Source organism: Patagioenas fasciata, chromosome 1 (assembly GCF_037038585.1).
Source record: "Patagioenas fasciata isolate bPatFas1 chromosome 1, bPatFas1.hap1, whole genome shotgun sequence".
NCBI lineage: Eukaryota > Metazoa > Chordata > Aves > Columbiformes > Columbidae > Patagioenas > Patagioenas fasciata.
In genome coordinates, this window is record NC_092520.1 from 1,049,071 (window position 1) to 1,064,281 (window position 15,211).

Consider the following 15,211-nt stretch of genomic DNA (forward strand, 5'->3'; position numbering starts at 1 on the left):
CACTCCATTAGGAGGGGCCAACTCAACTTACCTGCAGAACCTGTTAATCCCCACAGGTCTGTTTGAGAACGGTACCTGAGCCTTAAAAGGTCATTAACTGATTTGTGGTCAATATGCATACAATTCCTTAGCAGCAACGTGGACTGGGGAACGTTATGTCAGAGTAATCTGTCCCATGATTTTCCTGCTCCCTGGAGCTAATGATAACGATCTGAGTGTTCAGCTCTGTGATGATCTAACACGAAATAAGAGATCCATTGGTAAGTTTGATACTGCTCTAAGAAGTGACACTGGCCAAAAGTGGGAAAAAGATGAATGGACCCCCAAGGGGTCACACAAAATATACAAACCCAATCTTTGAATTCCCGGGTAGGGCAGCGTTGCCCGGCGGAGCTGGCGTTGCTCCAGCAGCTGCAGGGCAGCACCCAGATGTCCTGGGCTGGACTCTGCAGCAAACCGGAACTGGATTCAGGGATGCAGCGTCTGGATCCGGGCCTTGGATCGCAGGTACGACAGGCAGGGTCCTCTTCAGATTCCGGCCATGGTCGAAGAGATCGAGACCCTCGTGATCTCCCACTTTTATACAGTGTATGATGTGTATGGGATGGAATACTTAGTTGGTCAGTGTTGGTCACCTGTTCTGTCTGCCCCTCCTTGCAAATACGCCCCTCTCACTTATGGGACATGCAAAATTCACCAGTAAACTTGCCTGCCATAGCAATCACTCTAAAGAGATTCTGCATACCATTGCTACCGTTATCGGCTCCGGAGCAAACTGTGCCTGAAAAAACATGCAGTCAACTTAAGAAACTGCAGTTACTTAGAAGAACTGAGCTGAAAGGAAAATTCACTGAAAGAGAAACTGGCCTTTTTTTTTACCAAACCAGGACAATCTGGTCTGGCACTTTTTTCCACCCGGTGGCAGTGCCGAGCTCCTCGTCCCCAGGCTCCTGCCAACGTGAGCAGCGTGTCCTGGGCAGCGTGTGACACGCTTTGTGCTGCAGGAGCAGAACGGCGGGAGCTGTGCCTGCAGCTACAGGAGAGTGTAAGAAGAATAAGAGGTGAGACTGATGGGGGACACGAGTAACTGCCTTGGGGCATTGAAAGAAAAGACAGACAAGAATCATGTGGGGTAGTGGGGGAGCAGTAGTGGGAAGGCCGTTCTCTCAACTGGGCAAACATTTAATTTTTAAATAAATTAGATGGATCAATGAACTTTTGCAATTACATCTTATTTTTAAAAAGTACCTGTAAAAAGATACTTTTTTTTTTTTTTAACCAGCAGCCAGAGTCCCACTCCTGAATTCTACATTGTCTTCCATGGATACGGCCATCTCTCCCGCATGGGGAAGGAGGTTTGAAGGAAAGCTGAGCCTGTGTGAGAGGGCCTGAGTATTATTTAACCTGGTCCTAAAGGAGATCTTGGTCTTTTGCTTTGGTGGCGCACCATACCATCTTTGGTAGAACAATCTGAATCCCAAAATGTCCAGTAACAGAAAGATCGATGCCGAAGGAAGGCAGGTTAATGATAGATGGGAAAGCAAATGTGTGTTTGTGTTTCAAGGGGAAAAAACAGAATGTCTTTTGTGTTATGAGACAGGGTTGGTGATAAAGGAGTCCAATGCACGTCAGCATTTTGAGACCTAACACGGAACTAACTATGCTAAATTTAGCCTTTGACAACAACAACAACAACTGGTGCAAGAATTGCAAGGCAGACTGCAATCACAGCAGAACATGATGACCAGAGCTGTGGCCAAAAATGCTGTGGCAGTGAAAGCTAGCGGGATTGTGGCCGAAGAAACTGCTCGAGCTCCCAAGTGCTTTCCAGAGGGTGCGTTTTTGAAGCAGTGCACGCTAAAGGTGTGTGAGCAGGAGTGCCCCGATCAAATACACACTTTTGCAAGTGTCAGTTTGTCAAGAAACACCATGGCAAAGCGTGCTAAGGAACAGGCAGGAAGTCTGACGACACAGCTGGCCGAAGAGGCGTGCAGTGATCTGGCTTTTTCATTCGTCGATGATGAAAGCACAGACAACGCAGACACAGCGCATCTATCCGTTTGTATAAGAGCTGTCAAGGCAGACTTGTCTGTCACCGGGGAGCTCCTGGATGTAATGGCCATTCACAGGAAGACAACGGGGAAGGACATAGTTGGTGTGGTGGAGAAGACCACAAGTAATCATAAATTACCCTGGAATAACTGCTGGGAATGACTGATGCCAGACCTGCAATGTGTGGAGAAATAACAGCCTTGGTTGGACTAATGAAGGAGAAAATGCAAAAAAGGAACTGTGACACACCTCTGATAACGTATCGTTGCGTTATCCATCAAGAAGCTCTGATGGTGTGTGCACAAGTGCAGGCACGTCGCAGGAAGAGCCAGAGGCCACAAATGCATTCGCAAAGAGCAAGTTTTCTTTTAGTTCCCTCTCGACCGGGGGATCTCCGAAGTAGCACCTGAGCTCCCCCGCAGAGGTAACACAAGCGGGGACGCAGGCGCTGCTCAGTTCAGCCCTGGGAGAAGATCCCTGGGCCTGCCGAGCTCGCCTGTATTTCAAGGTTCCAGGCAGGTGCAGCCTCCCTCTCTTTCTCACAACAAAGCAGGAATCTCAGCCATAGTGATAAGTTGTCAAGAGGTTCTCACAGGCCTATGTGAGGTTCCCCATTCTTCTGCTATATTCCCATACAGTGGACATCCAGACCGATCAATAAGGATCTTCCATGCCATCAGCATCATGCTTCGTATCTGAAGACTCGCGATCTGACGGCTGGTGACAGAGTCAGGATGGAGCTGGGGCAGAGCTGGGACAGACAGGGACGGAGACCCATTCTGGTTCTGCTCCGTTTCGGGGAGTTCTGTTTGGCAGTGTCATCAGTTCCGCCTTTTGCCATCCTGCCGTGTTGCAGGGACCTCTGAGCCTTTCAGCCTTCTGTGAACGTTGATGTTCTGTAGCTGCTTTGCTTTCCTCAATTAGGCGCAAGGTTCTTGAATATGAGCAGAACTTAACAACATACAGTGAGGGATTTTAGCAAATTTAGCTACTAACTAATGCAAAGTAGACAGTATACAAAAAATCACGGTGTCTTATACTTCTAAGTGATTCATTTGAAATTCCTCAAATGAGCAGTATCAAACAAAACACCTGTATATTAGATACATTCTTCTCATTCTCAATCCAAAACACGGCACTAAACCAGCTACTTGGAAGAATATTAACTCTGACCCAAAGAAAACCAGGACATCCCCCCACAACCACCCCACAGCAGCCTCGGCACCCCACGGGCCCCTCAGCAGCAGATTCAGGGGGTGCCGGGCTGCGGAGGCGGCTGCAGGCTGGGGGTGCCGTGGGTGCGCTGGTGAGCCAGCATGAGCCTCTCCTTCCAAAACCGCTTCTCGCAGACACCGCACTGGAAGGGCTTGGCCTCTGCCGGCCCCCCTGCTGGGGAAGGACCCTCCCTCTTCTGCTGGCCACCCTCCAGCACAACCCCTGGGCCCTTGGGCACACACTGGTGTCTCGACAGGTGGCACTTCTGCTTGAAGGTCTTGCCACACTCGCAGCATTTGTAGGGCTTCTCCCCGGTGTGGATGCGCTGGTGGATGATGAGGGGTTGCTTCTCCCCGAAGCTTCTGCCACACTCGGTGCAGGTGAAGGGCTTCTCCCCAGTGTGGAAGCTCTGGTGCCCAAGCAGGCTGCTCTTCTTTCTGAAGCTCTTACCGCACTGGGTGCAGGTGAAGGGCTTCTCCCCAGTGTGGATGCGCTGGTGGTTGATGAGGGCCTGCCTTACAGTGAAGCTCTTGCCACAGTCAGTGCAGGCGAAGGGCTTCTCCCCAGTGTGAATGTGCTGGTGAATCACAAGGCTGTTCTTGTGCCTGAAGCTCTTACCGCACTCAGTGCAGGTGAAGGGCTTCTCCCCAGTATGGACGCGCTGGTGACTCAGCAGGTTGATCTTTTGGCTGAAGCTTTTACCGCACTGGGTGCAGGCAAACAGCTTCTCCTCAGTGTGGATGCGCCGGTGGATGATGAGGTGCTTCTTCTCCCTGAAGCTCTTGCCACACTCATTGCAGGTGAAAGGCTTCTCACCGCTGTGTATGCGCTGGTGCCTACGCAGTTTGTCACTGAAGTTGAAGCTCTTACCACACTCAGTGCAGGTGAAGGGCCTCTTCCCGGTGTGGATGCTCTGGTGCCGAAACAGGCTGCTCTGCCGGCTGAAGCTTTTACCGCACTGGGTGCAGGTGAAGGGCTTCTCCCCGGTGTGGATGCGCTGGTGGATGATGAGGGTATCCTTTGTCCTGAAGCTCTTGCCACAGTTGGTGCAGGCAAAGGGCTTCTCCCCAGTGTGATTGTGCTGGTGAATCACAAGGCTGTTCTTGTGCCTGAAGCTCTTACCGCACTCAGTGCAGGTGAAGGGCTTCTCCCCAGTGTGGGCGCGCTGGTGACTCAGCAGTCTGCTCTTCTGGTTGAAGGTCTTACCGCACTCGGTGCAGGCGAAGGGCTTCTCCCCAGTGTGAATGTGCCGGTGGATGAGGAGATGTCTCTTGGCGGTGAAGCTCTTGCCACAGTCGGTGCAGGTGAAGGGCTTCTCCCCACTGTGAATGTGCTGGTGACTCAGCAGGTGCTGCCTCTGGACAAAGCTCCTGACGCCCTTGACCTCCCTCTGCGTCCCGGGGCCAAGAGCTGCTGGGAAGGAGGAAACGGGGTCACTGCTACTGATATCATGGGCATGTTGGACACCTCCCCATGGAGAGCAGCAAGGGCACCCTGCCAGCCCCCCACCCTTGCAGTTGCATGGATCACCTGAGGCAAGGGGACAGTGCAAACATGAACCCCCCCTGACCCTGGGTACCCACCTGGCACAGGGCTCTGGTGCCTCTGCCGTTCCCGAGGGGTCTCTGGCACGCACGGTGTCTCTTCTCGCTCCATCTTGCAGATGATCTCTGGTTTGTCGCTGGCCCAGCCTGTCCGGGGCACAGAGAGAAGCCCCCTCTCCCGCACTGCCGGGACAGCAGCACCGGCCCCGCACCCACAGCCCCAGCATCCCCCCCACCCCGCTCCTCTCTCCTGCCCCTGCCAGGCTGCGGCTTCAGCCCCCACATCCCTGCCCCTACAGCCTCCTCTCGCCTCGCCCCCGTCACCTCGGCCACTCTGCTGCACACAGGACACCTGGGAACAGCTCAGAGCTGCCCCAGGGAGGTTTAGACTGGGTGTGAGGAAGCATTTCTGTACTGAGGGGGTGGTCAAACCCTGGAACAGGCTGCCTGGACAGGCAGTGGATGCCCCAAGCCTGTCCCTGTTTGAGAGGCTTTTGGACAATGCCCGTAACAACACGCTGCAGCTTGTGGTCAGCCCTGAAGTGGTCAGACAGTGGGACTAGATGAGCATTGTAAGTCACTTCCATCTCAAATGGGCTATTCCATCCCATCCCATTTTCTCTCAGGAACACTCTCCACAGGAGGCTGCCTGGCAGGGTCAAATCTGCAATTGCAACCACCACGTCAACTCTCGGACAGCCCTTTCAGTGGCTCCAGCTCACTTAAAGAGATGAATTCTGGCTTGACCCCAGCCCAACATCACCAGAGAGAGTCCTCACCCAGCGAGGCGACCATCTCGTAGTTCCCCAGCATCACCTCCCGGTAGAGCTGCCGCTGACAGCCCGACAGCTTTGCCCACTCCTCGGGGGAGAAGTAGAGCGCCACGTCCTCGAACGTCACCGACATCTGCAGCAAGAAGCACACCCGGCTCAGCACACCCCACCGCATGGTTGTTAAACACCTCTGCCGAAATCCTGCCAATACTGGGTAGGGCCCCGCTGGCACTGGAGGCTCCAGAAACCCAATGGCAGCGCTGGGAGAGCTCGGAGCATCCTATGCAAGGGCAAGGCAGCAAGGCAGTGTAGGCACCGCCAGGCAGCACAGCATGGTTACTGCAGCACTGGGGGCTCTGTGACCGGCTCCCTGGGCTGGGAACACCCCAGCAGCTGTGCCAGGAGAGGGGCAGGGCTGGCAGGCTTACAGGCAGGTTTTGCCTGCTCGTGCCAATTAGGGACCCACGCCAGAGCAGTGGGGACTGTGCCCTGTCCCCCACCCATCCCACAAGCCAGATCACCCACCAGGACCGGGCACAGCACCGTGACACAAGGCCTGGCCCGAGGCCTGGCAGCAGGCACGCTCCTGCCTGCCCCTGCCCGTGGTGCGGCTCAGCGGGCAGGAACGGGAGCACCCTGCACCGCACCGGGTCTCAAACCACTTCTCTCCCACACCTCCTGTACTAACCGGACTCCAAACCCAGTGGGTCCCACGGGTGTTTCGCTGCTGCTGCACCATGGAATGAACCATGGAAATCCCAGCCCGCGATGTCCCGAGAGCCGGGGCCGTGCCTGACCCCCACCTTGCCGCAGCAGCCTGGAGCCCGGTGCGTCGCTGCTCTCGGCGGGGAGATGGAGGCCGGTGCAGGTTTTGATCCGGGAAAAGGGAGGTGGGATGCTCCGGATTCCACAGGAGCTGCCTGTCCCGTCACCAGCTGCACAGGAGCAGCGAGGACAGATGGTCCCTGCAAGCAGAGGAATTTCATTAATAAATCAGGGGCACAAGTTCACTCACCTGCCCACAGCTGCCTTCCCTGCACCAGGAGCCTTCACAGCTACTGGGAAAAGGACCGACCCAAAGAGCATCGCTCACCAAATCGGCCACCTCGGCGTAAAGGTGAGAAAGATTCACGAGAAAAAGAGGCTTTCGTAATTTCCCGAGTACCGAAATCTTCCTCCAGTGCCCCACAAGGGCAGCAGGAAGATGCGCGGGGGTGTCCCGGGGGTCTGAGCACCCGGCCCGGCCCCAGCCCAGCCCTTCCCAGCGCCGGGGCCGCCAGGGCCGGATCCAGGGGGCCCGGGCGGCTGGGACACGGAGCAGCGTGTCCGCGTTGCACGGGGCCCACGGGGCGAGCCGGGGAAAGGCCGGAGCGCCGGGGGGAGCCGGGCCCTAAGGGGAGTCCGGGGGGGTCCGGCAGGGCTGGGGGGCGGCCGGCGGAGGGGAGAGCACGGGAGAGGCCGTCGGGGCCGGGGTCCCCTCCCGGGGCCGCCCGCCGCCCCTACCTGCGCCGGGGCCGCGCCGCCAGCCCGGCACGGACAAAGGCGGCGCCGGGAGCCGCCGGCAGCGTCAGCCCGGGAGGGCCGCCCGCCGCCGGTGCAGCACGGGAGGTGTAGTCCTGCCGCTCCGCCCCGCTCGGCTCGGGGGGGCGGGCACCGGCAGCACCGCTGTGGCCTTGCGGCCCCTGGCCCTGCCCGCCAGCCCTGGCCACACGGGTGCCCTGGAAATGGAGTCCTGGGCTCGGGGGCACCGAGACACGGCGGGACACGCCGGCTGGTGGGGACAGGCAGGGTGGCTGTTGGCAAACATACCTTTGCCTTTTCTACTCGGACAGGTCCCATCTCCCCCTCGCAGGTCAGAGTCATCACTGTGTGTCCTATCGTCGTGAAAGCCACAACCGTGGTGGCAGCACCAGCCAAAAAGCCAAGTGTTGACTCACATAATTTGTCTGCTCCTGCCTGCACCCTTTCCTCTGACTGGGGAAAACAGAGATAAAGATAATTTGAGCACCTCTCCCTTTCTATTGCACCCCTAGAGTTTCACAGCCTTGCTTGATTCTGCCCAGGCTCCACCTTGCCCTGACATTTGTGCCCATGTTAGCAATCAGGACACATAACCACGGGCGTAGTTATATGCGGTGCTTTATTTCAGTGCTGGGACACCAGGGGTTCACACCCAAAGCTGGCTTCGCCAGTCAGTTTGAGTTGCACAGTATTTATACAGTCCATTCACATACATATTCATATACTCATTGAGATACATAACAGTTACTCAACATTGATTGCAACATCGATTGCAACACCTTGGAACTACTTTGATCATGCACAGTGTCCCCTGGTGGTCTTTCAGGGGGTCTTCAGGATGAAGTCAGTAGTCTTCATCGCTTCTGTCCTTTTCACCTTTGGGTACTGCACATGCGCACTACTCTATAGTTGCATAACTGCTGACTAGCTTAATTTCCAGAGATACTGTGTGTATTTCTTCCCATTCTAGGCATATTTGGACTAAGATAAATGCTAGGTTGATAAGATAAGAATATACTCAAATCCCTTGTTAGGTAAAACACGATATGCAAAGGATGAATCAGTTTTGCCCCTGTTCCAGAAGGGAACATCTTGTAAAATTGGTTCTGTTACTAACACCCACGTGAAAGAGCAATAAAGAATAACGGGCCACATTTTTAAAAAGTTGTGGCATCTTCTCAGCGACATCCCAGACCTCAGCACCTGGAAGGCAGCAAACGTCACACAATCCCCAGTTGGGCTGACAAACAGGTGCCTCCGTGGCCCTCAGCAGAGAGTTCCCTATGAAGAGCCATCATCATTTCCTTTGGTGATTTCTAGCGTCCCTCCGTTATGTAATTTGTTCTAGAATCACTGTTGCTACCACTGCCGCCGTGGCAGCGCTCGGAGGGAAAGCTTCTCCCCACCTGCTAAGATGATCAAACACTCGTAAGTTTTTAATTCAGCCCACTGCAGGTAATGCTGTGAAATCAACTCGAATATTTTGGCAGGGTCACAAACTTGGACCCCGCCCTCCTGCAGGCTGCTTTCTAACTGCCTTTTTATTTACTTTTTTACAAACCACGCATCATTCACAAATTTGCTTGGCTATAGTGTAAAGTCCAGGGCATCCGTATTTTCGTAACACTATGTCACACATGACTTGTGTTCCCCATTAACTCTCCTGATGTAAAATTGCTAACACCTCCCTCATGGTTTGCTTATTTCACATTTCTCTACCATCTGGGAGTACCCATTTCCCATTCTGTTCCCTGGCTCCTAATTCTTGGAGGACTTTTTTATTTTTCACTGAAAACTGGAATTTCTTGCGGGGCCAGGACCTCGGGCGCCAGATAACTTATAGTTATTGCTTCAGGTTTTAAGGCTGTTTCTCAGGCCATTTCATCTGCTAACCAATTTCCCCTGACACAAAAGGAGTTTCCCCTCTGACGTCCATTAACAGGTACTACAGCCACTTCTATTGGTGACCTCAGATTACATAACACTTGTCCAACTGGTTCTTCATGAACCAATTCTTTCCCTGTGCTATTAATTAGACCCCGTCCTTCCCAGATTTTCCCAAAGGTGTGCACTACTCCAAATGCATATCTAGAATCATTACAGATGGTACCTTCTTTTCCTTTTGACATTCACAGTGCCTGATGGAGAGCATACAGCTCGCATGTCTAAGCTGACCCATTATTAGGCAACCTTCCCATATCCCTTCTTTCAGCACTCGCACCTTCAGTGGTGGCACACCCATTGTGTCTTTTCCCTGAAGACCCATCTATGAAGAGGTGCAGCCCATTGTCAGCTCTCCATAGGAACGCAGTAGGGTTTAATTTCCTGCTACAAATAGGAGTTTATTCATAATTCTCTCTCCCTTCCTCTGCTACCCCATTTGTTACAACTGTATCTTCGGTCTAAGGTCTTTTTAGGACGATATTTAAAAGGGATAGGGTAGCTAGCTTCCTGTGGGGGACTACGGTGGGTCCATGGATTCCCTGATGGAGGGCATGGGAACAGAAATTAGTCTTGAAGGTATTCATGCCTACCCATGAGAAAGATGGGAATAAAGGAGTATCCGGAGAGGGTAAGAATGTACCCGTGAGACAGAAGGGAGTAGAAGAGTGACACTGATGATAGCAAAAACAACCAATGAGATGTTACTGCTGTAACTTGTAACCAATAGTGAAGAGACACATGAATTGGTAAAACTGTCTAACAATGCACTTGTGGTAATAAATGGCATCTACTGCTCTAATCCTGGAAGAATTTGGTCTATGTCATTTGTCTCAAGCATGACATATGGTGACCCCAACGTGACCCTGTATGAAGAGGATCTCGCATGAAGAAGAGACAGCGGTGAAGCTGTGACAGCCGAAGGCGAGCTGTGGAGATGGAGCTTGCTACAGCTGATAGAGAAGCAGGGGGGAGCTGCTGAAGTCCCACATCCTTGAAAAGACACCACGCCAAGAGTTGATGAGCTACCGGGAACGGGTGGGGTGGAACTTATCTGAAGAAGAGGGTATTATATTATCTACATGGAAATTGCTTCTGAAGAAGCAGGGTGTTAGCCTTCTGGAATTGACTTTACGAAGGAAGTTACTATGGGGCAAAGCACTACTGAAAGATTCTCCAGCACTGTTCAAGTCCGCAGTATCTGATGACTCAGTTGAGGGTGAAAGTTCGCAGCATTTTCTCGAAGACTTAAAAAAATAGGAGTATGTGTACGTCTTGTCCCAAGATGAGATAAAAACCATGAAAGACTCAAGCAAAATTAGACCTATGCAATGTAACAGGTATAGATCATTTAGGACAGAACGATGGGGATTCGTTGAAAGGGGTGGGTATCCCCCAGCTCTTGGGAGAGACACTACTTGGCACACCACAATTACAGGCATGATTAGTTTCTGAAATCCTGAGGCAGTCAACAGACCTCGCATATCAAGCTATGATAAAGGTGCCTGAAACCGACAGAGCAGCCAAATCATTTACAACTATTAATCAGGGTCCCAATGAGAATTACAAGCAATTTATTGACCGCCTTCAAGAGACCATCAATAAGCAGGTTGAAAACTTAGAAGCTAAGGACACACTGGCATTGAAATTAGCAGTAGAGAATGCTAGTGCTTGCTGTCAATGTGTTATCTGTGGGTTTTACAGTACATATTATGTGCTTCTGTGTATTGCCGCTCTGAAAATCAAGCAGCTTATCAGGAATGTGAGTTCATTGTTTTACTGGTTGTTGTTAGAATTGTTTCTTTGTGGTGTAAGTACGCCGCATACCTTCTCCCCGCTTTTCCCACTCGCACTGCAAACAGCCCTGTGCTTCCCCCCCGCCTCTCTTTGCATGGTTTTTACTTATGAGATGGGGTCGAAAACTACTGTTTTCAGTCGTGTTCATAAGAAATCGGTATTGGGAGGTGGTTTAAAACATGGGAAAGCACTTGGAAATACGAGGAAGGAAGATCTGGTGAAATATTATGCTCAATGTTGGCTGCTGTGTCAGTTAGATGAATGGGAAAAGTGGCTGGAGGATAGAACCTTGAAGTATAACGCTTTGTTGCAATTAATGTTGTTTTTAAGGTGAGAAGAGTAGGACAAAATACATCTCTACAAGAGATCATTAGATCATTACAGACAGTTTCACAGGTGAACGGTTTGAACTTCAACAAGCTGAGAGAGAATTAATTGATAACACACAGGTCACAGAAAACTTGCTGAAGTCTGCAAGATGCTTTCCTCATTTACCTGTTTTCTTTGTGTTTAAGCATGTTGCAGTTTTAGTAGGTGTTTGTTGTGTGGTACAGTGAGTTCACAGACCGCTAAATAATGAGAATCCGTGGACTTAAAATGTGCATTTTGTGATAATACAGAACATCATGAGTAATTTAGTTCTTCACTGTGTGAATGTGATGGTAAAATTTTGTGTGTAGTAGCTGTTATTTTTCTTTCTAGCTTTATTCCAATATCCAGACTTGGGCAAATCTGCGATAGGCTGTGTTTCATCTCGGTGTACTAAACTTGGCTCTTTTGTATGCACAGTAGGTAAAGAACCCTGTTTTTGGGGTAACAGTTGTAGCGCCCCAGATGAGACGCCAATCAAAGCCTTGCCCAGTCCAGCTTGCTAGGGCGGCGGGGGGCGGGTGCCGATGGGGCTCCAGCCGCACTGCCCCGTTTTGTCAGGAGACCCAGCCGTGCCTCCACCTGGCTGAGCAGTGAGCGGCCCAAAGGTGCAATGCTACAATGGAGATATTGTCTTGAATTAGTGTAACTGTGACCCATCTGCATGTTTGAACTTGGCCTGGTTTGCATATCTGAGCTCAGTATATTAGTTTGCATATATATATATATATATTTGGTACCAAAATAATTTCGTTTGGGGAGATAATCAGAAATTGGGAACCAGTTCCACTGCTAAAATACCACCTTGCTCCCCCTTACGATGCATCCTTACATGTTAGAGTAACTTTTGGGGAAATATTCTGATACACAAAAACTTTAAACGACACTGTACTCCAATGTGGCTTAAATGTGGAATTCTGGGATTTAGTGCTATATTGCAATTAAGGTTGTTCTGCAGAACTTTGGAAAAAATGGGGTGAAGTATGGTACTGTAAGTTAATTTGCTAATTTTGAGACCAGAAAAGAATTTAAATTGTTAAACTCTGACTCGCATTGAAAAAAACAAGCAAACAAACAAAAAACACCACATGAACACAAAAAAAACCCACAAGAAAGCAAAACAATACAAAAACCAAAACCAGAAACAAATCCTAAATGCTATGATGGATGTGAATTTGGTATCGTATGAGGTTGTATTTAAAAGCTGCTAGAATATGAACTGATTTAGATTATGAAAATGGAATAATGGATTGAAGTTTAATATGCTGGTTTTCTACATCTGTAAATTTTAAAAGGTAAATGAAGCTAAGGAATGTAACTATTGCTGAGCTACTTGGAAATGCATATAAAGTGTATTATGTTTGGAATGAAATGGGCAAACGCAAAAGCAAAATATCCCAAGCCTGTGTTGCACAGTTTGAATATAAATTTCAGGCCTGTGTTGAGCTGCAAGATAAACTCAGCTCATTGTAACCGAGGAGTTTGCCAGAGCCTCCCACTCCGTACCAGCAATTCCGCCGCCTGCATGGCCTTGGTTACATCTGAACTGCAGCAAGAAGAGAAAGAAAAAGCAATGGAAAAACCTCGTTGCTGGTGCTAAGTGGAGAAAGGGGCTTTATTCCCCCTGCTCTGTCTTTCCTGAAGTGTTGTCATCCATCCTGCGTTGCTTCTCGGCTTTGAATTGGGGGTTGTTGGTGCTGTTTCTTTTTGCTTCCATCTTGTTTCTTGGGTTCTGGCACATCTGGGGAGAGAGCTCATCATTTCACCTCCTTGCTGGGGTCGGTCTTGTCACACTGGTCAGCTTTGTGGGGTCAGAGCGCTCAGTGCTTCTCTGGGTCAGACTGGTGTTGATTTGGGTGTGAAGTGGAGCCAGGTTGGTTTGATGTGGAGTTGGAACTGATTTGTTTTCATGCTGGGCTGGAGGTCTTGCCATCTCAGATGGGGGCAAGAGGGAGGTTTTATTCCCCCCCCAGCACTGTTACTGCTAGAGAACTGTAATACTGCATGAGGGAGTCTGAGGGTGAAATTTAAAGGCATCACCAGTGAATCCATAGTTCTAATGAAACTGGGAAATTAAACCAAACATTTTTTTAATAGACTTATTCTGTGGTAACTGGTTGTAAGAGCCTTCTTAGTAAATTCACCGTGATAGTTTCTGAGGTCATGGGAGAGAATGAAAGAAAGGCCGTTGTTTGAGACCAATGGAATGCCCAATTTGGAACCAAGTTTACCATACGAATTCTTGTAGTTGCCAGAAAGCCCTATACCTCTCTTGGGTCAAGACTTGTTGAGTAAACTGTAAGCTCAAATAACGTTTTCTGAGAATTCTGTTTAGTTGCATTGTTAGTAACAGAATCAATTTCACAAGATGTTTCCTTCTGTGTTCCCTTCAAGAACAGGTACAGGATGGGCCTTCGCTGGCTCTGCCCTGGATATCGCTGGATCTGTTACAGTTGGATTAACATTAAGGTAGCAACCAACCTTGTAACCATAGAATTCTTGTATTCAGTAACCAAACTCTATTCTTAAAGTTGACATACATTTATGGTATATTCTTTTAAGGCAGGTAACTGTAACTGAGCGTTATTCTTAAGGCTGACATAGATTTATGATATATTCTTTTAAAGTTGGTACCTTAGAAATAACTGATAAACATAGCATCTCTTAGAGAGTTTGTGTTAGAATAGGTATGGAATATGCTAATGGTTGTCAAGGGCTGTAATGAATATATACGTGACTAACTTGTATAATAAGGTATAGTCTGAATCAGCTGTTCGAAGCCAGCTTTGGGTGCGAACCCCTGGTTTCCCAGCGCTGAAATAAAGCACTGCATATAACTACGCCTGTCGTTATGTGTCCTGATTGCTAACAGCATGTCCTACAAGAAGCTGCTTGGATGGTGCAGATCTGCTTGTGCAAGTGAGGAATCTCCAAGGAAATTTCAAACGCTGTATTTCCACTAATATTAACAGCCAATGTCTCAATAAAGCAAACACTACACTGATAGAACTGAAACAGGACTTTGATCCGGTAAGGGAAAACAATATCCAACAAATATGACGGCCAAAATGGAGTTAGAAACTTTGATAAATAAATCTTTGACAACCTTGCAGGCTGATTGCATTCAATTGGACTTGCAGATTTGTCTGTTTATAGCTACAACATAGAAACAACCTGCGTCTATTGTGGGACAGTATGATGAGAATGCTAACAGACTGATATACTTGGAATGGATTTTTTTCCCCAATTTTTTCCATAAAGCTATTGCTGAGCCCCTGGAATTGATTGTTACTCTGATCAAAAAAGGCAGAGAACGGATTCAGGCTTTAGCAGGCCGTGATCCATCTGTCATATATGTACCTTTTGTGAAAGCAGATTTTGATTTTTTTTATTCACAATCTCTGTCCTTGCAAATTGCGCTAGCTGATTTCTTAACAGCACAGCTCTTGGCATGCCTGAATGTAAATTGCTGCAGAATCTGCGTGTCTTTGATATCAGACCACAGACCGTACTTGTGCTCGGTCCCATCCCAAATGCTCACACAGTTTTTGTTGGTGGTTCAGGGAAGTCTCATAAAGCTGTAGTGGTCTGGCGTGAAGATAACGATCGGCATCATTCTGTTAAAATTGTTGAAGGTTCAACCCAATTACTGGAACTCGTCGCAGTTCTGCATGCCTTAGAGCTTTTTAGGGAGGAACATCTAAATTTGGTTTGTGATTCGGAGTACGTAGTCAAGGTCCTACAGCGCATCTCCCCAGCTTTTCTTCAAGAAATCTCTCAACAGCAACTTTTGGTATGTTTGTTATCATCGCAAACTGCATTACAGCTTCGCAAACACCCACTGTTTGTTGCTCATATACGCTCTCATACAACTTGACCAGGTCCCATAACTGAAGGGAATGCAGTTGTGGATTCTTACACTGTAGCTACAGTCCCCTTCCAGTCTGCCAGGGCTTCACGTGCTTTCTTCCATCAGAATGCTGCTGCCTTAAATAAGGT

The 15,211-nt window shown here is 49.5% G+C and overlaps 1 protein-coding gene and 1 pseudogene across 1 annotated transcript in view; one reads left to right on the forward strand and one right to left on the reverse strand.

The window, feature by feature from the left end:
• The window catches only part of LOC136111191 (uncharacterized), a 73,258-nt gene that overhangs the window by 25,470 nt on the left and 32,577 nt on the right, over window positions 1-15,211 (forward strand). The gene's annotated exons all lie outside the window — the stretch shown is intronic.
• The window catches only part of LOC136099791 (uncharacterized), a 31,203-nt pseudogene that overhangs the window by 8,778 nt on the left and 7,214 nt on the right, over window positions 1-15,211 (reverse strand).